This window comes from Amblyomma maculatum, chromosome 7, assembly GCF_055883805.1.
Source record: "Amblyomma maculatum isolate TAMU_Amacu chromosome 7, ASM5588380v1, whole genome shotgun sequence".
NCBI lineage: Eukaryota > Metazoa > Arthropoda > Arachnida > Ixodida > Ixodidae > Amblyomma > Amblyomma maculatum.
Window position 1 is genome coordinate 110,987,548 of NC_139350.1, and position 22,839 is coordinate 111,010,386.

At 43.9% G+C, this 22,839-nt stretch overlaps 1 non-coding gene across 1 annotated transcript; it reads right to left on the reverse strand.

Annotated features, from left to right (window-relative positions):
* Nucleotides 1-22,261: 22,261 nt before the first annotated feature.
* On the reverse strand, nucleotides 22,262-22,335 carry TRNAS-UGA (transfer RNA serine (anticodon UGA)). Its single transcript has one exon. It is a non-coding gene; the product is annotated as a tRNA-Ser (tRNA).
* Nucleotides 22,336-22,839: the final 504 nt, after the last annotated feature.

Genomic DNA, 22,839 nt, shown 5'->3' on the forward strand with positions numbered 1-22,839 from the left:
CAAACCAAACCTTAATAAACAAATTTGCTCACTAAATTTCACATTTCTCAATGCATATGTCATGTTCTACATGAACTGTATCACAGCGGCAGTGAGGTGTTTTCAGCTGTTTTTCACAGCTGCCTTTTCATGCATCCTGGGAAACATGTTCTGTTAGCCTGTGAATATAGAGGTTGCTTCTGAACGGACATGACATTAGGACATGAGTCTGTTATGCCTGTGGAATAGTTTTAATTCAAATTTTGCCCTTGGGGTCGAATTCACAAACATGTCTCGACTTGACACTACCTCAGCTCTATAAAGTGAAGAAAACAGTCTTCTCTACTCAAGGTTCAGTTGAGATTCTTGAATGCTCTTCAGCATTTCTTATGACTTCGTATCCTCTAGAAATATCCCTCCACTCTAGGCAGCACACATGGCTTACAGGGACAAGACAAAGGCCAAAATTTGGCCTGGAAAGTACATGCCACTACGTGTAACCTGGTCATTTTCGAATGTGAAGTCCTTCTGAACAACATCAACAAGCTGCCTCAAGAGTCGCAGCCTAATAGGTTGCGGCAGCCACTTTTTGATGCCGACGAAAAGTAAGGCACCCATTTGCTATGCAACATCAGTGCACATTAAAGAACCCCAGGTAATTGGAATTTCTGGAGCACTTCACTACTCATAGCCTGAGTTGCTTTATTGCATAAAAAAAGTCCCAGCCTAGTAAAACTGCTCTGTTGTGGCCGATGAAAGACACGAACGCAGGCAGCTGGGAATGGAAGTGAGTTTTATTCACCAACGCCTCGGCCTATATAGCCCTTGTTTTGCGCAATATCAGATGTCAGTTTAGGCGCATGCGCAAGACAAGGGCTATATAAGCAAAGGCATTCGTGAATAAAACTCACGTTCCTGGCTGCCTGCGTTTGTGTCTTTCTTTGGCCACAACAGAACAAAAATATGTTTTGCAAACTGCATGAACAAGGCAGCTGTGAAAAATGGCTGAAAACAATTCACGTCTGGCAACATTTTCTGTCATTGACATAAAGCTTGTGTAGAACAGGATTTAGGCATTGAGAAGTGCTAGAATTGCTGTGAAATCTAGTGACCTAGTTGCGTGTTTGCACTCGAAGTGCTCGGCGGTGAGCGTTGAGCACATGTAAAGTGCAAAGAAGCATATTGCAGCGCATGCACCCCAGCCAAGAAATTTGGCTTTCCAGAATCAAATGCCGCTTGTTTCCAAGCAAGCTAGGATCTGTAATTGTAAATGTACTTGACTGCGAATATCCCTGAGCCACTCTGAAGACAGAATTGACCCCCCCTCCCCACAGCACCGTGCGTCTAAAACATTATGCACAGAGGCAATCAGCAAGCCATCGATGTGTGCAGCACAGGTGTTCCATGGCACAACTGCACCTCCGGTACCTCCCTCTTCCTATTTACAATATGCCATTCCCTACAATTGCACCACTGTTCACAGTGGTTCATAGAAACCCCTGCACATGCTTTGTTTGCTGTTAGCCGTCAAATGCTTGCTGCAATTTGGCACTCGGCACGCTCTGAAATGTTGCTGAGGCATCCGGTGACAACTTGAAATATGCCTATACCACAGCAGTATAATGCGGTGATCAACTACAGCATTAAAAGCTGCACCTGACAACAGCTATCCATACTCATCGTTAGCTGCATGGACTTCGGGAGACTTGTCTTGGTCATACTTGAAACAATGTTTCAGTATTTTCGAGTCAGATTGAGGTTCCCACAGAGCCAATGCTTCAAAGAGTGGGTCTGTGAATCTTATTGTATCCGCTTTAATGAAAGGCTTTGTATGCAGTAGAATGAAGTCCGCACAGCGTGTGAATGCTACAATGCCTCATGTTTGCAAGTGGAGGTCGAAGTGGCCCTATATTAACGTCATTGCAACTTTGAAATTCGTGAGAAAACTTGAGTTTTCTCCTGCACTCGAGGAGCGATTAAAGTGAAGCTTCATTTCTAAAAAAAAAAATGCCTCGAGGATCGCTGGGACTAAAGGTTTCAGTCAAGGTCTCCATGCATTCTTTCCGCATGGTATTTCTCAAGAAGATTTTGTTGGAAGGAACGCTCAGAGGCCGTCATGAATTCTAACCAAGCCTTGAGTAGAGGAACAGCTGTTTCCTTCACTCTGGAGCAGAGGCAGAAGGTTGAGTCAAGGTGCATCTTCATATGATCATATATGTAGGATTGCATAATCTTTCAGGTTTATTTTTATTCTTTAGCCGTGTATGCTGAGCCATATCCAAGAGTGCACACTTCTACTTCTCGAAGGCCGTTTAAATCTCCAGTTTTTCACTGCTCTCTTGACTTTGTACTTATTGTAGCTTTTCATGAAGCGGTGTACAAATGTCATTGATCGATAGGTGAAGAAAAGAAGCCAGCAGTCGGCGAGGCCAAGGAAAGCACTGGGGATTGTACTTTGTGTGTTTTTTTTTTTAATTTTTACTTTGGTAATCACACAAATTAGTAATGTAATCTGTTTAGGGGAAGATAAATGCAAAGTAGAAGGAAAAACAACGTGCCGATGGTGGGGACCAAACCCACGACCTCCGAATATCGCGTCCGGTGCTCTTCCAACTGAGCTACATCGGTCGCTGTTCTACCTGCTACTTTCTTGGGTATTAATGTTGTCTCTATATGAACCTTGAGAGTGTTCACCAGCGCCACCCTCAACCATAGCGGTGGACGTGGAGATGAGGGTACTCGTCTTTTTATTTTTTTTTTAATTTTTACTTTGGTAATTACACAAATTAGTAGGGGAAAGATAAACACAAAGTAGAAGGAAAAACAATGTGACGATGGTGGGGACCAAACCCATAAAGTACAATCCCCAGTGCTTTCCTTGGCCTCGCCGACTGTTGGCTTCTTTTCTTGTATTATAATGAGTACCCTCATTTCCCCTTCATTTATCTGCTTGTCGCCTACGGGGGTCTCGGTTCTGGAAGTCTTGAAGCCATAGGTAGCATAAAGCACAGCTTTCGCCCTCGCTCTTGATCACATTTTATGTGACACTGGCGGTAACACAGGACATTCCACGTCCACCGCTATGGTTGAGGGCGGCGCTGGTGAACACTCTCAAGGTTCGTATAGAGACAACGTTAATACGTAAGAAAGTAGCAGGTCGAACAGCGGCCGATGTAGCTCAGTTGGAAGAGCACCGGACGCGATATTCGAAGGTCGTGGCTTCGGTCCCCACCATCGGCACATTGTTTTTGATTCTACTTTGTGTTTATCTTTCCCCTAAACAGATTACATTACTAATTTGTGTGATTACCGAAGCAAAAATAAAAAAAAAAAAAAAAGTACAATCCCCAGTGCTTTCCTTGGCCTCGCCGACTGTTGGCTTCTTTTCTTCATGTATTATAACGAATACTCTCATTTCCCCTTCATTTATCTGATTGATCGATAGGACATGGTTCGAAGGCCCTTGAAATATCTGTTCGACTGTGGGGGTCTCATGCTGAACAGTCTGTATGCTCGTGTCAGTTCCTCAGATTTCTGTAGTTCAGAATCGAAACTTTTTGAATTGAATTGTTGTGAAATAATAGTATAGCACCTACTTGTCCCTTTCCCAAAATGTTTGGAAAGACATGAGCTGAATTTTTGGATCTGGGATATAGTCCTGCTTTTTTTTGCATTTTGCAGACGTCGCACTGTGAAAACCTGTATCCAAGCCCGAACCCAACAGGTCAACAGCAGCAGAACAAGGGAACCTATATCCAAGCTCCAAACTGGTGGACCAAAAGCAGATGTTTTGTGACCGCAGTGTGTCAGCCATGCTGAGACATGGCATGAATAAAGCCAATCCAGGTGACCACATGTGTCTTTTCCAAGCATGCATGCTTTACACATGAGGCATATCTCATGGAGGCCATCATTTCGGCAAAACATTTTGTCACAACTGCAGCAAACACTGATTGAGGCCTTGCACAAGGCCTAAAGCTGGGATATTAGTATTATGCGCAACACAAACATGAGGAGTGGTGTAGGAGCCTTGCAACCATGCAGAGTATCACTATAGCATGGTAGCATTCCTATGTCAATGTCTCTCGTCCTCTAAGATCACACTGCTGTTTTGCATCTTTTGAATCCTGAGTCTCGAACAATCCTCACGCTGTGTGCGGGTCGGTAACCACGCACAGGTTTTTGCATGCCGTACCTTTTGAAGCGAAAGCTTGTCTACGCGTATCAGACTGCAGCTTCGCGTGGCTTCACATAGCCTAGTTCTGCGCATGCGTGTGACGTCACAGCCAAGGCCAGCTGTGCAGCCTCCTCGCCAAGCTCTGCCAGCATTGCCTAGCAACGCTTAAGAGGTGTGCGACTCCTCCTCCTCAAAAAAAAAATTTTGTCTCCACCGGGAATCTAACCTCCATCCTTTGGATCCCCAGCCAAGCGCTTTACCACTGTGCCACCCCCAGATCGTTAAACGCTGTTCACAACTCCGCTTGTCTACCGTGATCCAATGGCTTGGCGACACATTTGAATGTATCAAATACTAAAATATAGTTAAGTCAGTCAGTTAGGGTGCGGCCGAGATGTATCAAATACATGTTAATTAAACCAGTCAAGCTGACGCCACGCTACCTGAAGTTGAGCCAAAAAAAGGGCATAGGAAGGGATTGGGCGTGCAATTTGAAAGTACCAAAGACTAAAATAGTCAAATCAGTCAATTAGGGTGACGTCAAGGATGTGACACGCAACCGGAAGTAGAGCCGGAAAGGGGCATAGGAGGGTGTTGGCACGCAATTTGAAAGTACCAAAGACTAAAATGGGTAAACAAGAAGTGAATTAAGCAACCAACAGCAGCATCCGTGCTTTCATATTACTCCAATGCAGATTCTGCACTGCTCTAATTTTTTACACACCTGTCATGCAACAGTACTATGATACATATTTTCAAAACATATTGATGCAAATACAAGAATTGTAACGCAGACTGAGGAGTCTCCAAACATAAATTGTGTGACATTACACTCCTGCTACATATTAAGGTTTGCACTTGATCGACGATGTCAAATACATGACAAGAAAGCGCAACTTCCCAATTCAACCTGCGAAGGGGACGGGCAAATCAGGTGGTGATAAACTGATTAAATTTTGGCATGCAGCAGACCTCAAGGAGCAGAAGAAAATAGGACATGAAACATCTGGCCCACAGACCAGTGGCAGCTCTTAACATACAGCTCTGCATATATACGCGTTTAGTTTTGTGATGGGATTACGCAGTCATGCATGCCATGTATGTCGTACACTTCACGTAGGCTGTACGGCCACGTTGGGTGTACGTTCACCTAGGTTGTACGTTCTCCTAGGCTGTACGTTCTCCTAGGCTGTACGTTCTCCTAGGCTGTACGTTCTCCTAGGCTGTACGTTCACCTAGGCTGTACGTTCACCTAGGCTGTACGCAGCAATAATTGCGTACAGCAGTCTTGTACAAATCTCGTACAATTTTTCCAGTAGGGTACTTTACTCGTGTATTTTCTCGTCTCACGCTATCGCTGCCCGTTACGCATTTACACAATGCGATAACTCCGCAAGAATTGCCGATCAGGCGATATACCGCATGAGAAATGTTTGGGATTTGGTTGTTGAAATCGCACGAGAGCGGCGCTTTCTGCTAATTGTATTTGCTTTCTTCGATGCCATAAATGCTCGATTCTGATTTCTTTTATCCGGAAGTATGCTCGGCAACCAATTGCATGAATTAAAACGGTGTTATTTGTGCCCTAAGAGTGCCGCTGACTACTACAAGCCGCCCTCAACATTTCTCGGCAGACCGGGTTACGGCGGCGCTCACCGCTTCCTGTACCGGCGTCCCGTGATAAAAGCAAACGTCGATCTTAGGTCACTATAACCAAATCTACCCTCGATGACCGCTCGCACTCGCTAAAACATGATAATTTGCTCCGCACGATCGCCGAAATCACAAACACGATTCCTGCGGGCTCGCTGTAGGCCTACTCGCCTTCGACGGGGCCGACGTCGACTCATGTTCAACGACAAAAGCACACCCGCGAGTGTCAAAGTGTGATAATATGAACCGCATCCTTCCTTGCCTATATTTTAGCATTTATATGACACAGGGAAGCACAGCCATGCACAGCACATCGTTCGTCAGCATTTCGCTTGCTCGACGATCTGCCGAGGACTGATCGGGCGACCGTCGCCCGATGCGTTTCGTCGGCGGCGCTGGTCTGGGAACTTGTCACACTACGACGACAGGCGGTCGTTGGTCATGCTGGCATCGTTGTCGGCCTAGTGGGACTTACCGGTGCATCTACGACAGGATCGGCCGATCGCCCCGCCGACCACCGATGTCGGCGTCGCATCGGCATCGGCGTCGCGTCGGCCTAGTGTAAACGGGCCTGTCCATAGAATGCAAGGAAAAAGAAAGGCATGAAACGCTTCGTCTGTACCGGGAGCTGCGCCAACGGAACGCAGCAGGCGAACTGTATGAAGCAGGCGACGAACCATACTGCCAGGGATATAAGCAAGCGGTGACGCAAGCAGCGGACGACGACACGCGAGTGCAGCTCGATGACACTGATGAGAAACGCTGTTGCCTGTGGTATATGCCAGCGGTGATGCAGGCGAGAAGCGCTGCTGGGTTCGCCCCCCATAGAGTTTCATAATATATAAAAACTCTAAGCAACACCATGAACGTCCGAAGCAAAGTCACGGTAAACCAGCATCGATTTTGGCTGAGGTTGAGCAGTTTCGCGTGGCTCCTGGAGAGCCGTGCTGCGCAAGCGCGAGAAGCAGTGACATCATACGGCACGCAACTGTCGCGCCGGACCGCGTGCTCCGCCACCGCCGCGCGCGCGCCTCGCCGGTCTTCCTTTGATTTACAGTTTTAGTTTCACATACGAGAAGCGCCTACGTGGGACCAGTGCGCATGCGTAGAACGTGAAGAGTCCGCGGGAGTTCCCTACCTCTCCACTACTGCATCTCTCGTAGCTTGAGTCACTGTGGGATGTTAAGCCCAATAAATGAAACCAAGCGTAACCTTAACATCGGTTACACCAAGAGTTGGTTCAGTGTGGTAAAGTATGGTACCTAACAGATTACAGATATGTTTTTAAGCTGTGAATTTGTTATTTTAATACCTGTGCAGTAAATTGTTAAACATGCAATATGTTTTTCCATCACTCAAAGATTGCCATTTTGTCTAATACTTGCATGGCATCAGAGTGCAATGGTAAACTCTGGGAGACTTGGTGAATGTATGCAAAAGTGGAAGCCCAGGCTACCATATTGTGGTAGGTGTTCACAGCCCCAGGTTTTGTATAAATTGTCTCGTTGTATGGTATCCATGGCAGCAATACTCGGACGAGCCATCTGGTATAAAAATAAAATGTGAGCTACCTGCTCAATGTGTAACGAGTAATTTTGCCATCAACTTTTAATGATCACACCTGTATTATTGGCAGTGCTTACATTGCAATTACAGTTGCAACAACTGAAGAGTATATATAGGGCCACAGAAAACTGTCTTATTTTTTGCGGATACAATATTGAACAGCATTTTGGTTAACTTTGTATTATAATGTTTATAGCCTTTTGTAGCACTCCTCACCCACCGTGATTCAAATCATGTGCATGTTTTGTTGTGTCCAGCTTTTTTATGTCAACTAAGCTTTTCTGCATTATACTCTTGCAAGTGCTTCAAAATTAATTCCACCCTTTCAGACCAATACCTGTAACCCTTACAAACTGTTTGTTATTTATTCTCTGCTGCTCACTATGTAGCATGACCTGCAGAGCAAATATCAGCATGTCTGATGTGTGTGTGTGTGTAAGGCATCTACAACTGTCATTTTGTACTTTTCTCAAGTATATGTTGTTTTGCTTGTATGATAATATTTCTTGCCAATGTGGGCCACCCTTTCCTCAATTGTATGCTGCGAGAACAGATATGTGCAAATGATTTTGCTCAATGTCGTGCTGGTGCTGGTCACATGCTTGCATTAAATCCCCTCAAGGGCTACTGATCTCGCATATCTGTATATGGTTGCAATACCACTCGTAACCTGCACATCCAACACCCAGAACAGGCCAGAACCATATGACTGGAAGAAAAGTACCTGGTCATTTTTGTTTATCTGCAGGAAAAAACGGTGAGAGCAAATGCTGTGGTTGCGCAAGTATGCCACATTACTGTCATGGTGGCAACTGCTGTAGTCGTATGAACAGCTGCATTTGTCAACAATACTGTAATATATTTGAGTTCATTTATGTTTCACAAATTGGGTTGTGGAGTACTGACATTTTGATATACAAATCAAGTACATTTGTGGGGAAGAATGCATTAGAATAAATATTCTACAAACTGGTGCAAATATAATAAAAATTAAATTTTGTAATTTCTGCCTAGCATTTGCACATGACTGATATTGTGCATAGGCATACACCAGAACTAAAAGCACATTACAAATGTTACACAGCTTTGGACATACAATTTTTTTTTAAATAAGGCCCTGCATAAAACTAGTGGGAGCATTCATATCGTGACAGAATGCAGTAAACTTCCATACACCTACATCAGCCTTTAAGGATCCAGAAAAATCTGCGCTTTATAAGAAAGCATTATTTATTTAAGAGGCCTGAATAAATTGACAGAAACCATTTGTACCTGACGTGCACTTGGGCGATTTTGTCTGCTTTTTAAATGAAAGCATATTGAGAACGACGTTATTATCGGTTTTCGTAAAGCGCTTTATTGGTCACACCGTCGCAAAGGGCAACTTTACGAAACTGCCCCGTTGCGTTTTGAGAATACTTCACTGCATGGTCCACGTGATCACGGTGAAGCGTGGAAGCATTCAAAGTAAGGTGATTGAGAAATTAACGGTATATTTGATATTTTTACACTAGTCACAAATTCAAATCAACTTTTCGGAAGACGGATAGATTAACAAGCATATTTCAATCGTATAGATTTTTTCGCGAAGCCCCTCTAAAACGAAAACCGCATATCTTGAAGTTCGTCAATACGTCCCCGTTTTCTATTCAGGGGTGTTGCAGGCATGTGTTCCAACCTGTGCCGCTGCTAAGCGCAAGTTATTCTGTTAGTGCTATTGCGGTCTGTTTTCTATACCGCCGGTAAAGAGGTTTACAGGCAACGTTCCGAGCGACGAGCCTGTGCCAGCAGTGGGTAAGGAAACCGTGTCGAAGAAAGGATGTTGTGACGGCTCCAAAAATTGGATTGTGTGAGCGTGGTAGCTAGTGAGGCGTTTTGTAAAAATGGAATGATATTGAATATTGGAATGATATAGGTGAATGAGCTACCCGATAGTCTCGCGTCCAGATAAAATGCATGATTGGTGAATCTTGCGTCGAGATAAAACGCACAATCCGTGAATGAGCGACCTTTAGAGAAGAGGTAGAATTTCTGTGAGCCTTCCAATACGGCATCTTTTGTCACAACCTAATTTTAGGTCACATTTGCGGCGCACATAACCTCAATTGTAGCTGCAGTGCGTAGAGTGCTCTAAAATTGTGGGGGACAACTCTCAGCTTTTGATAGCTGTTTGGACAGCGTCTAAATGTAACTGGTCGATTTCTATAATATGCCTCAGTAGCGATTCAACCGGCACTGACGTCAGCACAATACTTGCTTTTGAGGACTGCAGATAATTAAAGCTCCCTAACAGCACTGCTTCGTACAAGTCTGATATCCGCGGCCTGTCTACCCCCTCCCCCCCTCCCCCACTTCACACACCAGCACCAGTACGCGCACGTACTTACGCTGCTTACCGAGATGCATATAACCGCTGCCCTGGGAGGCTTTTTGAAGTTATCCCGAAAACGTGTTGTGGAAGCGCGTGCCGCGTTCCTGTAGGCATTTTATGAGAGGAAAAAAAAAATTACCCAAGCAAAGACGTGGTAATTCAACAAAATGAGGCAAATGCTTGAGAAAAACTAGCGGCTTAACATTTTAATTGTCATTGCTAGAATGAACATTCTGATTGCCAATGAAGCACGCATGACGGCTACGGTTTCTGCTGATTAATACGTGAACATCGTGTCATATGCATGTGAAGTTGAGCTCTGTTTTAGGCAGCAACGACTGCAGCACGCTTAACGTGCGCTCGCATCATGCCCCCTAAGAAATTAGACATGCATGAAAATTCGGCTTTGGAGGCAGCCTTGCTTAGCTGCTCATCGCTAGAGTCCCAACTGGCCCAGGCCAACGGGCAATGGTGATAGCTTTGTCCAGTGGCCTCCTATACTAGGAATTCCACTCATTCAAAGAAACCTTGATCTGCACTCTTTCTTTTTTTTTCTTCAATAAAGTTTTTCACCCTCACCACGCCGTGACAGAATGAAATCACCGTCAGGTGCCACGGCGCGTTCCCTAAGCAGGCGCCAAGATTTCCCATTGTATTGGTACCCGCTGTCCTCAAACTAGGTATCCACTGTCTCTATGGGTATGTTAAGGCAACCCTGAATAACTCCGGTCTTGAAAAAATCTGGGCCCGCTTGCACAAATCAATCTTAAGACTGTCTTAGCTAAGTCCAGACTTAACTGCAGTCTAAAGAATAGGCCACTAGCATGGCCGCTTAAGACTGGAGTCAAGACTGGGCTTCAGTCCTGACTTGAATAGTCGCTTGTATGATTACGACTCTAGTGCTGTCTTGGTTAAGACACAAGGACGCCAGGTGTCTAAGTAGAGAAATTAGAGAAATACAGGGATGCGCTGGCACTGTCCCTGCTGTAAGATGTACACATTCCGACGATTTTGCGTTGTGTAAAACCCGTGCCATTGCTTTTTGCGGCTTAAGATTGTGTTACGAGGAAAAATGCCCCAACTGGTTGCTGAGGCCGTTCTGGGAAGCCACTCTGGTGAACATGAACCCGAAGCGTTCGACGTTTTGAACACGAGCCGTCTTAAATAAGCTTGGTCTTTCTAAAGACACCATTTAAGTCTGGACTTAGCTTGGACTTTATCGTGCAAGCCGGCCCTGGTCTTACTAAAGACACTGTTTAAGTCTCGACTTAGCTCGGACTTTATCGTGCAAGCGGGCCCAGGTGAAGTTTTGGGGATTCAGAGGGCCAAATTTCGTGTGTGGCCCTCCTAAATTTGAAGATTACCGCTGATTTCCTCATACTCAGAAGATCAAGATAGCGTTTCAAAAGCAACTTTAGATGTTAGTCTATTTTGTAGGGAAACGGCCAGCGAAGTCAACTGCGACAAATGTTTGGGTCTATGGCATGGCGTTTGGTGCAACGAACCTTCCCTTTTCGAAAATGTTTCTTGGTCTGTCACAACTGCGAGGTACAGTCTTCGTCAAAAGTGTAGAGCCCAGGGGATCTGCTTCTGAGCCGCTTCGTGCGGCTTGTAATGCATGTCCATTGTTCCGAATCTCTTGACGGTAAGATTTTTTGCCCTACCCTCTCCAATTGGAAGGACTTCCAATAACGCTAAATCCGCGCTGCTACGCGGCTCAAAAGTAGACCCCTTGGGGTCTACACTTTTGACAAAGGCTGTACCTTGGAGAGTCGCTGGAACGCTACAAGAATACGAAAGATTACTGGAATGCTGGAAGTGAACGTGTCTAGTCAAAAACAAAAACTTGAGGTGGTCTTGATTTACCATTGTTCGCGCGTTCAACTGTATGCAATTTGTTCACTGTTGCGATTATTTGGTATGTTTTGCAAGCATTGTCTATGTCAAGGGTTGCGTCCAGAAATTTCACCGATTGCTGGCGGTTTTCGTCTGGGGTTCAGTTTGGGAGAGAACAAGTCGTACAAATTTGTTTCGCTCGGTAAAAAGTGGAGGACTTGGTTTGGCCCATTTATTTTTACGACACATTGTATCCAGGTTTATGCTCTTACTTAATCAAACCGATCCTTTTCTGCATATGGTTTTTCAAGTTAGACTGAGCCATCACTTACCCGAATTGCCGGTGTCCTCTAGCAACTTTAAACAAAGAAGTCTGAGTGTTTTTTTGCGTGATGTTGTAGCTTCCTCTAACAATCTAAAAGTGAGATTCTCAATAGAATACCTAAGCGCTGTAACCCAAAAGCGACTGTATAAGGACCTGCTTGATGTAATGATGGCAGTGCCGTTGTATCGATCATTACACTGTGGAAGGGAAGGTAAGGATGTCCTAAAAAGAGTTACAAAGATTCAGCACGGTTGTCAGCAAAAAGTGTTTTCTTCCTATTGCGCAGTGGTATATTACCTGTTAAACCGTTGTTGAGGGAAAAAGGTGTCTTTGTTCCGAGGTCGGTGGACTGCTTGATTTGTCATAAGCTGGAAACCATAGACCATATTTTTCTTGACTGCTGGGATGCAGACTTTCCTTAGGATATCTTGCAGAGGACTTTAAAAAAAGACTTGCCAATTACACCCTATGGTATATGCTTCCTGGCGGTCCATAATCAAGGGGGTGTGCCATATGACTTATTCATGTTGCTTTGCCTCCACAGTGTATGGAAAACGAGAATGACTGTGAGACACGCGGATGTGGATGCTTGCTCAGTGAGGGAGTATTTCATTGAGAGTATCAACAACCTGACCGCCATCTATAATACCCAAAGTGAGAAACCTGAATGGATGCCAGTTTTGAGTGAACTGGCCAACCTAAAGCGTTTTTGAAATTTTGTGAACCTTACTTTTGCTGGAGCGCTTTGTGGCATTATACTTTGACTTTGCCCCACAGTAAATATCATTGTTAACAGGAAATAAACAAAAAAAGGCCGCGTTGGTGCAGTGGTAAGACACTCGACTACTGTGCCGGCGGTGTTCCCGGGTTCGATCCCGACCGCGGCGGCTGCGTTGCGATGGAGGCTAAACGAAGAGGCGTCCGTGTGATGTGCGAAATCAGCGCACGTTAAAGATCCCCAGGTGGTCGAAATTACTATGCAGCCCTCCACTACAGCTTCCCTATATCTCTTTCCACTTTCACTACCACCTTCGTCCCTTCCCTTATGGCGCGGGTCAGGTATCCACAGAACAAGTGTGACAGATACTGCATGCGTCTTTCCCTTCTTGTGAACCAATTATCATTAACCGCAGTGGTTATTCCAATTTTAGTTGGGCCTCCTTAAACATTTGGCTAGTTAATGGGCGTCATGCCCATTCTCGTAGAATAGAGCAGCTGTCGGCTGTGCACCCAAGAGGTCTAGCGCGAGCAGAAAAAATAATGCTGCTTTGTCTTGGGTTAATATAAGAGTATTTTGTACGTGCGCACGCTGTGTCAGTTATCAACATAAGGCCTGTACTTTTCTCGAATTTTGTCACTAAAAGAGCTGGAAGTGTTTCACGTCTCTTCAGTCCGATCAAAGCAATAAAAAAGAATATTGGTCATACTAAAATTAGGGTTGACACCAATTTAAACGAGATTCGGACGAGGTCCAGTTTCGGTCGTCGAGAGGGTCAAATTTCGGGGTGAGGACGACACTTCCTTCAGATGACGGGAAATCGGTGCCATTGGCTCTCGGTTTCTGCTCGACGTCACTTCAAGGCCGTCGACAGCGGGAGCTAAAGGCGTTGCAAGCTTAATAGAAAAAAGTTGATATTCGTTTTCAAGCAGCCGTGAACATTGTTAACTATGAAAACAATTAAGCCACTGCATGTGCGCTGCGCTGTGTCAAACTTGGACTGAGCCTTACTGAAAAATTTTAGGACGGCCATCAAAGCAAATGTTCCAGCCTGTTTCTAGTAACCATCGAATTTTCGAAACGCCACTCGTTCACTCCATAAACTTTACTTCCTTTAAAATTACGAATCGGTATGCTGAAAATATTCAGGAATGTTCAAATATATTGTAAATATTATGCTTGATATATTATGCCGCATTGAGACGCTCAATACTGGAAAGTTAAAAGGAATGTGAGGTGTATGCAGCAAGCGGCTTTTACTCATGCCGCAAGCGGTCGTAATTTGCACTTTCATTGCGCTTACGAGGCGCTAATTTATGTGGTTCATGGTACATTCAAGCGTGTCGCATCTCTTACTCGTGTTTTTAGTCGATAACAGAGCTTGGAAATAAAGTGTAAACGTAAGAGCGCGCGCGTGTGCCATCCAATTTCTGGGATGGGGAACGAGCGCTGCCCCAAAACGCTTGCCGTGTGTAGCGCGTGTGGTCGGCGGGCGAGGATATTCGATGAAGAGAACGCCGAAGTGGAGGAGAGTGTCGTTACTTTCAAATTATCGAGGGGTTTTAACCGGTCTGCCCATTCCAGAGGAGTTACAGGCTCCGCTTCATAGGGCGCACGAGCAAGGCGCTTACGCGTCCAGTCCTGTGCCCTGACAACGCTGGAAGAAGTACGCATCTCGATGAAGCGTCTCTGGCACGCGCGCTCTGGTGTTGTTCCAAGACTTCGCAGGCTGAAACCGGCTGGAACAGTTCGCTGATACTTGAAGCTTGTCCCGGAGCGACTTTCAGTGCCTTTGCACACGTTCGATGCTGTCTGTACGATTGCAGCACGAGGATTTTTAAACGTATTTCACTTATCCAATGTTTGACGTAAACAATGCGCTCATCTGCGCGTGGTGCCCCCGGCAGCACCTAAGACGCCACTTCTCCCCGCATAGTTTCTTTATTTATTTTAAGTGGTTTGTGGTTGGTGAGCCACAGCGAGTATCGCCGCTACACTGCGGCGATGAATTGTTTCGGCCTGTCGAGGCCGGTTTCAGCCTACAAAGTCTTGCAACAACACAGGAGCGAGCGCGCCAGAGACGCTTCATGGAGATGCGTACTGTTTCCAGTGTTGTCAGGGTGCGGCACTGGGCGCGAACGCGCCTCACTTGTGCGCCTCTCGTGCGCCCCATGGAGGCCACGCTAAACCATGCTTAGCATAGCTAAGTCATGCTTAATTTTTTTACTTTTTCAGTTTGCAATATTTTTTTTGTTTCCAAGGATAATATGAAGCTTATCGTGACGAGAAGGACCAATACGAGTATTTAGAAAAAATATATGGTTTTTGATGAGATTTGCCTTGTGCGCGATAGTGCGTTTAAATTAACAGCGTATTTCACTGAACTAGTGCAACAATTCTTTCGTGATTGATGGTGCCGCTTGCATTGCTCGGTGTCAATTTCAGAATGCAGATGTCTGGCATTTACGTGTTATATCGCTACGTCGCCTGTCTGTGTCGAGCACGTATCAATTTGCTTTCCTTGAGAGTGCGAGCGCGATAAGTGAAGCCTTCGAAAAGCCTGCGTGCTGCGTCGCCTCTTTTGCGTGTGTATCTACGTCTGCGCTGTCGGGTACCACAAACTCGTTTCCTAGCGAGGTCCTCAGGAATGTTCACTCCCGTAGGCAGTCTGTGACCTAGAAGCTTGTTAATATATAAATCGCGTATTGTGTCGTATTCACACGCTGTTCGGCCCGTCTGGCTTTGTCTGCCTTTCGACGAAGTACTTCCAACCCTGGTACATGGTTAAAAAATAAACGGAAAAAAGGTGCTAAGAACATTGATAAAAAGGCAGACAGGAAAGTAAGCCATAAGACTACTTTCCGTTGTCCTTCATGGTTCGTCAGCCTCAATTTCGCCTTGCTTTTTTGATGCTTGCACAAGCAAAGTGATTTACCAACCCAAGTGAAAGTGGAGTTATTGTGGCACCTTTGGCTAACCTACTGTGCACTCTACACAGTAGTTACCAGTTGTGGCAAGGCACACGCCCTGGATGTGCGTGCCTTTATCATTCAGATGCCTAAACCAGTGTGCCTAAATCATTTGCACCATTTTTATTTATTTATTTACAGAAGACTGCTGGCTTTATTGCAAAGCCTTAAGCAGGAGTGGGTGTAAAATACACTTTGACAAAAAGAAAACCTCCCTGAGGTACACGCAACTCGGCACACAATACCGAAAAAAATGAACGACGAAAAGAAATAACATTATACAATATTAGACGACGCCTGGCGTCAAAATGAGCACTGGGAAAAAAAAAAAAACATGTGTTACATGGTATATCCATTACTTTTGGACTGGCCCGGTTTTAAGTTAAGGGAGCATGGCACCGCTGATATAGGATGGGTGGCAAGAGAGTTCTTTATTTTTTTTGACACCAGCTTCTGAGTTTGGAACTTTTCTGGTCACATATATATGTTCGCTATATACTGCAAAGTACCACTAGGAAGATATTTCCGGACATAGAAAAATTTTGAGGGAGAATATGCTTCTGCAGATTTTCGGGGCTAAAAACTCGAGCATGGTACGAGAGCCACTTTCACTTTCTTTAATGTGGTAGACCTTTTTACTAAACTGTAGAACAGCATGTGATTGTTATTTTTATTCTGTCATTGCTGTTCTTTGGTTGTGATAAACTTTGTAGTGTTTGGTGAAGAATGGTAGCGTTTGTAACGGTTCGCACTTCATTCTGACATGCTCCAATGTGCATCAGGGACTATCAGACCGACGTTCAGGCACAGGTGTTGCTGAAGATCCTCAAGAAATCGTGATCAGCTGACGAACCTGTTTACAAAATCTACCGTGGAGAAAAGCGACCTGTTTGTCGCCGATACTTCTGAGAGACGGAAGCACGTTGGCACTGCAGTTTGTTTAGATATTGCTACAGGTAAAGACTTCAACGATTTCGCCATTGTTAAGCCTGAATGGAAAGGCGCCGCGCTCATCGCGCGAGCCTCCGGTCGTCGCGCTCATTGCCGTTGTTTGATAGCGATCAGCTGCAAAATCTTTTTTTTTTTCAGTCAACAGTATTTTTTCGTTTCCGAGGATAATATGAAGCTATTCGTGGCGAGAAGGGTCACCGCGATTATGTAAAAAAATGTGGTTTTTGATTAGATTTGCCTTGTGCACTATAGCGCGTTTGCAGCGCATTTCACTGAACTGGTGCGACAATTCTTTCATGATTGATGGGCGCGCTTTCATTGCTCGGTGCCAATTTCAGCACGCAGGTGTCTTGAGTTTATTTGTTACGTCGCTCCGCCGACTGTCCGAGTCGTGTACGTATGCATTTGCTTTCTTTCCTCAAGAATGCTAGCGTGATAAGTGGAGCTTTCGAAAAGCCTGCGTGTTGCGTCGCCTCTCTCATGTGTGTATCTACGTGTACGCTATCGGATACCATAAACTCGTTCTCTAGCGAGGTCCTCGGGAATTTTCGCTCCTGCAGGCAGTCTGTGAGCGAGAAGCTTATTAGTATAAATAACGCATAACGTATTCACGCGCTGCACAGCCCGTCTGGCTTGTGTATTCCCACCCAGTTACAAGGTTACACAAAAAAAGGCGTTAAGAAAATTGCTAAAAAGGCAGGCAGGAAAGTAAACCATAAGACTGTGCTTTCGGTTGTCCTGCATAGTTCATCAGACTAAATTTTGTTTTGCTCTTTTTTGCTTGCACCAGCAAAGTGTTTAACAACTGAAGTTAAAGTGGAGGTATTATGGCACCTTTGGCTCCCCTACTGTGCTCTGTAGTTACCAGTTATGGCAAGGCACATGCCCTGGATGTGCATGCCTTTACCATTCGGATGCCTAAATCAGTGTATCTAAATAATTTGGACTATAACACGTGTTACATGGTATCTGACTCGTTACTTTTGAACTGGCCTGGTTTGAAGTTAAGGAAGCATGGCATCCCTCGTGTAGGATGGGTGGAAAGAGAGTTTTTCTGCGCCAGCTTCTGAGTTTGGAACTTTTCTGATTACATGATATATAACCTGTTCTCTATAGACTGCAAAGTACCACTAGAAAGATATTTCCGGACATAAAAAAAATTTCTTTGAGGAAGAATATGCTTCTGAACATTTTCGGGGCTAATAGCTCGAGCATCGCAAAAGAAGAGCCACTTGCCCTTTCTTTAATGTGGTATACCGTTTTACTAGACTGTAGAACAGCATGTGTTTGTTATTTTTATTATGTCACTTTAAACATGTTCCTTAAAATGTTCCATAACTTTTGGTAAAGGAGTTTAGTAATTTTTAATCTAATATCAGTTGCCAAATCCTGTGTGAAGTTATTCTATTTCTAGGCTGTTTGCAGAGGCTTTCTTCACTATAACTTGATGTTTATACAATTTCTATAAACCATAGTGCTGTTTCATTTTTTACTAGTATTTTTCGTTGTTTTGATTGTGTTTTTTAACAATGCAGCTGAAAAGACCTGCCGTCCTTATCAACCTACTTCGCTGAAGCTTCCAAGGCTAAAGAGCTTCCGCAGAAAGCTGCGACAAGACCGGCGGATGCTTGCGTGTGTAAATTACGGCACAGAAGGTGACAGGAAAACAGTCGAGTCCATGATACTGAACATTCAGATATCAAAAGGATTGCTTCACTGCAACTATTGCACATACCATGTTTACCAGGCAACAATTTCTTCTCAGCCAGCTAGTCCAAATGACACCCCTAAAGACTAGAACATACATCTTATAATTCGAGGAAAAGGGCGCTCTTTACCTTGTAGAAGTTTTCAGCTTAGAGGTAGCATGGTGCTGTATTGCATGACTAAGAAATTAACTTTGATGCTTTATAAATTTTTACGAACTATGCATCTGCAGTCCCTGCAAACACATTTCATGCAAACTTTTGATCAGACATTTATTTTATTGCTTACTGGAATCTTAAAACTAATCCTACCTGTAACTAGCCCCGATTGCTTGAACGACAGAAATTTTTTTTGTATTATTTTCATACAAAAATGGCTACAGATAAAAACGTCGAGTTGGGATACACAACCCTTAGCAAAAGGAAGTACGTTTGGAACACACAGTGGCAAATTTTTTACGCATTTTAAATGCAATTCGTATTCACGAATGTGCTCAAAATATGTTTGAAGTATGTTCATCAAATTCTTTGCAGAATATTCAAAATGTATTTTTAAAATGTGTCAAAAATATCGTATCTGAAAGTACATTTCGAGTATTGTTCAAATAGGTGAAAAAATATGTAGGCATTTTTGACATACTTAAAATGAATTAAATATGTACTTTTGCAAATATGAAATAAATTTGTCTGAAGTACACTTCAGGTATAGTAAATGGGTGGCCCTTGAAGATATATTTGCAGCACCCTTCCAGCATCCTTAGAAAAGCCATGCTTAAAATCATATTTTGGCAGCATCTTGAAAATGAATTTAAAATGTACTTTTGTAAATACGAAAGCAATGTGCCTAAAGTATATTTCAATTATGAAAATGGATATTCCTTGAAAATATATTTGAAGCACACTTCAAGCTGCCTTCAAAGATCAGTGCTCAAAATCATATTTGGGGTAGCATATTGGCAATGAACTAAAAATGTATTTCTGCAAATGTCTATTTAATCTGTCAAAAGTACAATTTTTATAAATGGACACTGGGGGCTAAATTTAATGATCATTAAACCTTGTGCAAATAAAAATGCATTGTAACGATGTGGTTGTGGATGACAGCTCGTGCGGACTGGCCACACGTGCGCATCCGAACAGTGAGGCGGTTGTTAGCTGGAACGGTCGAGTAACGTGGCCGCATGAGACTGGCATTCGGCAACGCATCATGGTACCCTGCCAGCCGCCATCCCGTGTGTTATCTGACGCAAGCACTCCGCGCTCCAAGCCACATGCAGGCGACGCACACTGCCGTCCCACACCTCGCTGCCAGCCATTGGCATTAAACAATGCCGTTCATGTAGGAGGCTCTTTTTGTTTTATTGTTTTCCTGTCATTTTCGTTGCCGTCCGTGGGTCCACTACATTGCCGTGTGTGTTCAAGCTGTCTCTGGCTCCTGGTGGACTTGGGGCCACTAACAATATCACAGACATTACACTACCTAGTACTGCGCGAGCTTTTTTAACACATAATACAGTGGTTCAAATAGTGTGCAGAACCCATATTCATTGCTCAACCCTTAATTTCTTCTGTGGATTTTTTCAAAGGTAACGAAATATATTTTTTCTTGCATGTGCAACAAAGCTACGTTCACAGAAACAGTGCTCAACAATTTCTCAAATTTTAATCCAGCAGAAAAATTGACACACACTCAGGCGCTATTGCACTGTATGGTGACAAGCAAAAGACATAATGTTGCATTTCAAGGAGAGGACTTTGTCGGGCTGGTTGGTTCATGCTGAATGGATAGAAGGAACAGCTCAAACGGACGGGACGTGTAGGAAGGCGAGACAGACACATGAGCTGCTCATGTGTCTGTCTCACCTTCTTACACGTCCGGTCCGTTTGAGCTGTTCCTTCCTTCCATTCAATGTTACATTTACCCACAAGCTCGTGTTCCAAGAAACTGTCAAAACGTTCTTGCACAAAGTGAGACCGAGCAGGTCGGGCTTGCGTAAAATAACTATTTTGCACTTTTTTACTCATTTTGAAATACCAACAAGATTGAAACTGTTCTTCCAACTTTTGCATGGTTTTAAATACTGATAATGTCAAACTGAGCTACATTCATCAAACTGACCATCATTCCCAATATTTTTTCATTTAAAAGGGATTCCTTGCTACTGCGGGTCTGAATCTCTGGCCATTAATGAGCTGGTGGCCAAGTAGCTCTGGATTAAGATTTGGGCTAAGGAGGCTGCGGCCCAGGGTCTTATCTCCGAAGGTAAGAGGAGGGGGCCAATTTATTCTAACCTGCTTCATATATAGAACGGCAAATAACGTAACTTATGAGCAATAGGTAGGAAGAGGAAAATTAAGAAAGAGACGGGGGTCCCTGCTTAATCCAACTGATTTGTTTAGCAACAGGGGAGACCTTTTCGAGCTGCAAAAGCAGGAATTCTCCACCATTCTCGGAGGCCCCTTTCATGTGAGGTGATCTGCACCTGCTTATATTATCACAGAAGTTGTAATAGTTTCCCCTCCATCCTGTGACAGTGGACTACATGAAAAAAATGTAATTGAAAGAACAGATGCAAGTAATTTTTTTTACACCGCCACCTTCATCCCTATCACTATCGCCCTTCATCTCTCAAACAGTTCTGTCTGCTTCTTTAGGGGAGGAAAATGGGATGTGTCAGAGTGAGTGCCGGACTAGTCATGTCTGACTGTTCATGGCTTTGCTTCTGTTCTGTGTGGTGCCAAACTCATGCATCACTCTCGCACTAATCGCAATGATCACATCCTGTCCTTCTTTAGTTTAATATAGATAGAATAAAATGGGGCATATTGCAGAAGTGTAGGATAAAAGTGAGTAAAGATAAAAAAAGGGGGGGTATTTATGTAAGCGCTTTAGCCCAGGGCCATTCTTTAACTCTGCAAAAGACAGAAAATTAGCACTCAAAATCCAGTCAGGCTGAGCAAAATATAGTTATTTTCATCATGGTAAAAGAAAACAGCTTTTCTTTATGCCCTCTAACTTTCCAAACAAGTGTTTGTTGCAATCGATAGTTGTTCCTTTCTGTGCAAAAAAAGGAAATCTCTTATCTGGCATCTTTATTTTAATGAATCTGCAAAAATCTATAAAGTTTCGAACTCAAGACTCGCTGCTTCATCAATAAGGCATGGCTGAAATTATATTTAAACAATGTGTTGAAACTTTACGGATAAATGGAAGCACAGAAAAAGTGGAAACCATGCCTCATGTGTACCTCTGCCACTTATGAGCTGCTCAGTGACGTATGTATCATTGTAGGACAATAATCATGAAGGTTGCAAGACATTGAAAAAATTTATTACACATTTTAAATCAACAAAGAATGGTGACTGCACAAATAATATAATAGAATCAAAATATAACAGCACCTGTTCTACAAAATGAAATGAGTGAGAATACAAGCCATCCATTAGAATCAGCCAATTGACACCCGAAGAGCAATGGAGTAAAAAAAATAAGCTTAGCCAATTCACGAAGCCAGAGACAACCACGGCATCATCTTGTGTTATGGGCCTTTGTTTTAGCCATCCTGTGTAGTTGCCTGTAACCCAGTTGTTTGAGCATGAAAAAAAAATTAAAACAGTTAAATCGAGTAGAACGTGCGAAAGCTTTTGTCCACAGGAGGCAGTTGATGGAGACGAGGACATCCAGTGCAGAGTGCAAGAGTGTGTTGCAGTCTGCACATGTGAAGATCCACTGCAGTTATAGCTACGGCACTTCATACTTGCTTCCAATGAGTAATTCCTGGGTTTGAATCCACTCTGTCCCCATTGTTTCTTTTTAGTGAGAAAGCACTACAAGAAGACACACAAGCATTAGACAATTTGACTATGCCCTGAACCGCTGGATTAGTGATTTCACACTAATAAATGTATTAAGGGAGTAATTACTCATTGCATCCACTCAAGCGCAGCCATACGGCTACAAAGGAAAGCTATACAGCTTTCTCAGAAACTTCGTAGTTGAAGATAAGTTCGTCCTGATCCGGGAATCGAACCCGGCATCACCGCCTTTCAGGGGCAGTCGCTCTACCGACTGAGCTAACCAGGACGGTCAGCTGATCAGATGGTAGGGCGAGAGTGAATTGTTCTATAATACGAAGTGGTAATGGTGTTGGTTAAATATTTAGGGGAATCCACCAAGGTGGAGTAGATTTGTAATAAGGGAGTAATTACTCATTGCATCCACCCAAGCGCAGCCATACGGCTACAAAGAAACTTCGTAGTTAAAGATAAGTTCGCCCTGATCCGGGAATCGAACCCGGCATCACCGCCTTTCAGGGCAGTTGCTCTACCGACTGAGCTAACCAGGACGGTCAGCAGATCAGATGGTACAGCGAGAGCGAATTGATCTATAATTCGAAGTGGGAATGGTGTTGGTCAAAGATTTGGTTTTGACCAACATGTGTGTGCATGCGCCACCAAAGTGCTTGTATGTACCTTTTTGTCCAAGTAAAATCTCAATTGATGTTTAGCGCTCGTCCCGTCTTTTTCTATGTCTGTGACCTTGTTACATGCGCCAGTCTTTTTATTAATGATGACCCACCAACTAGCC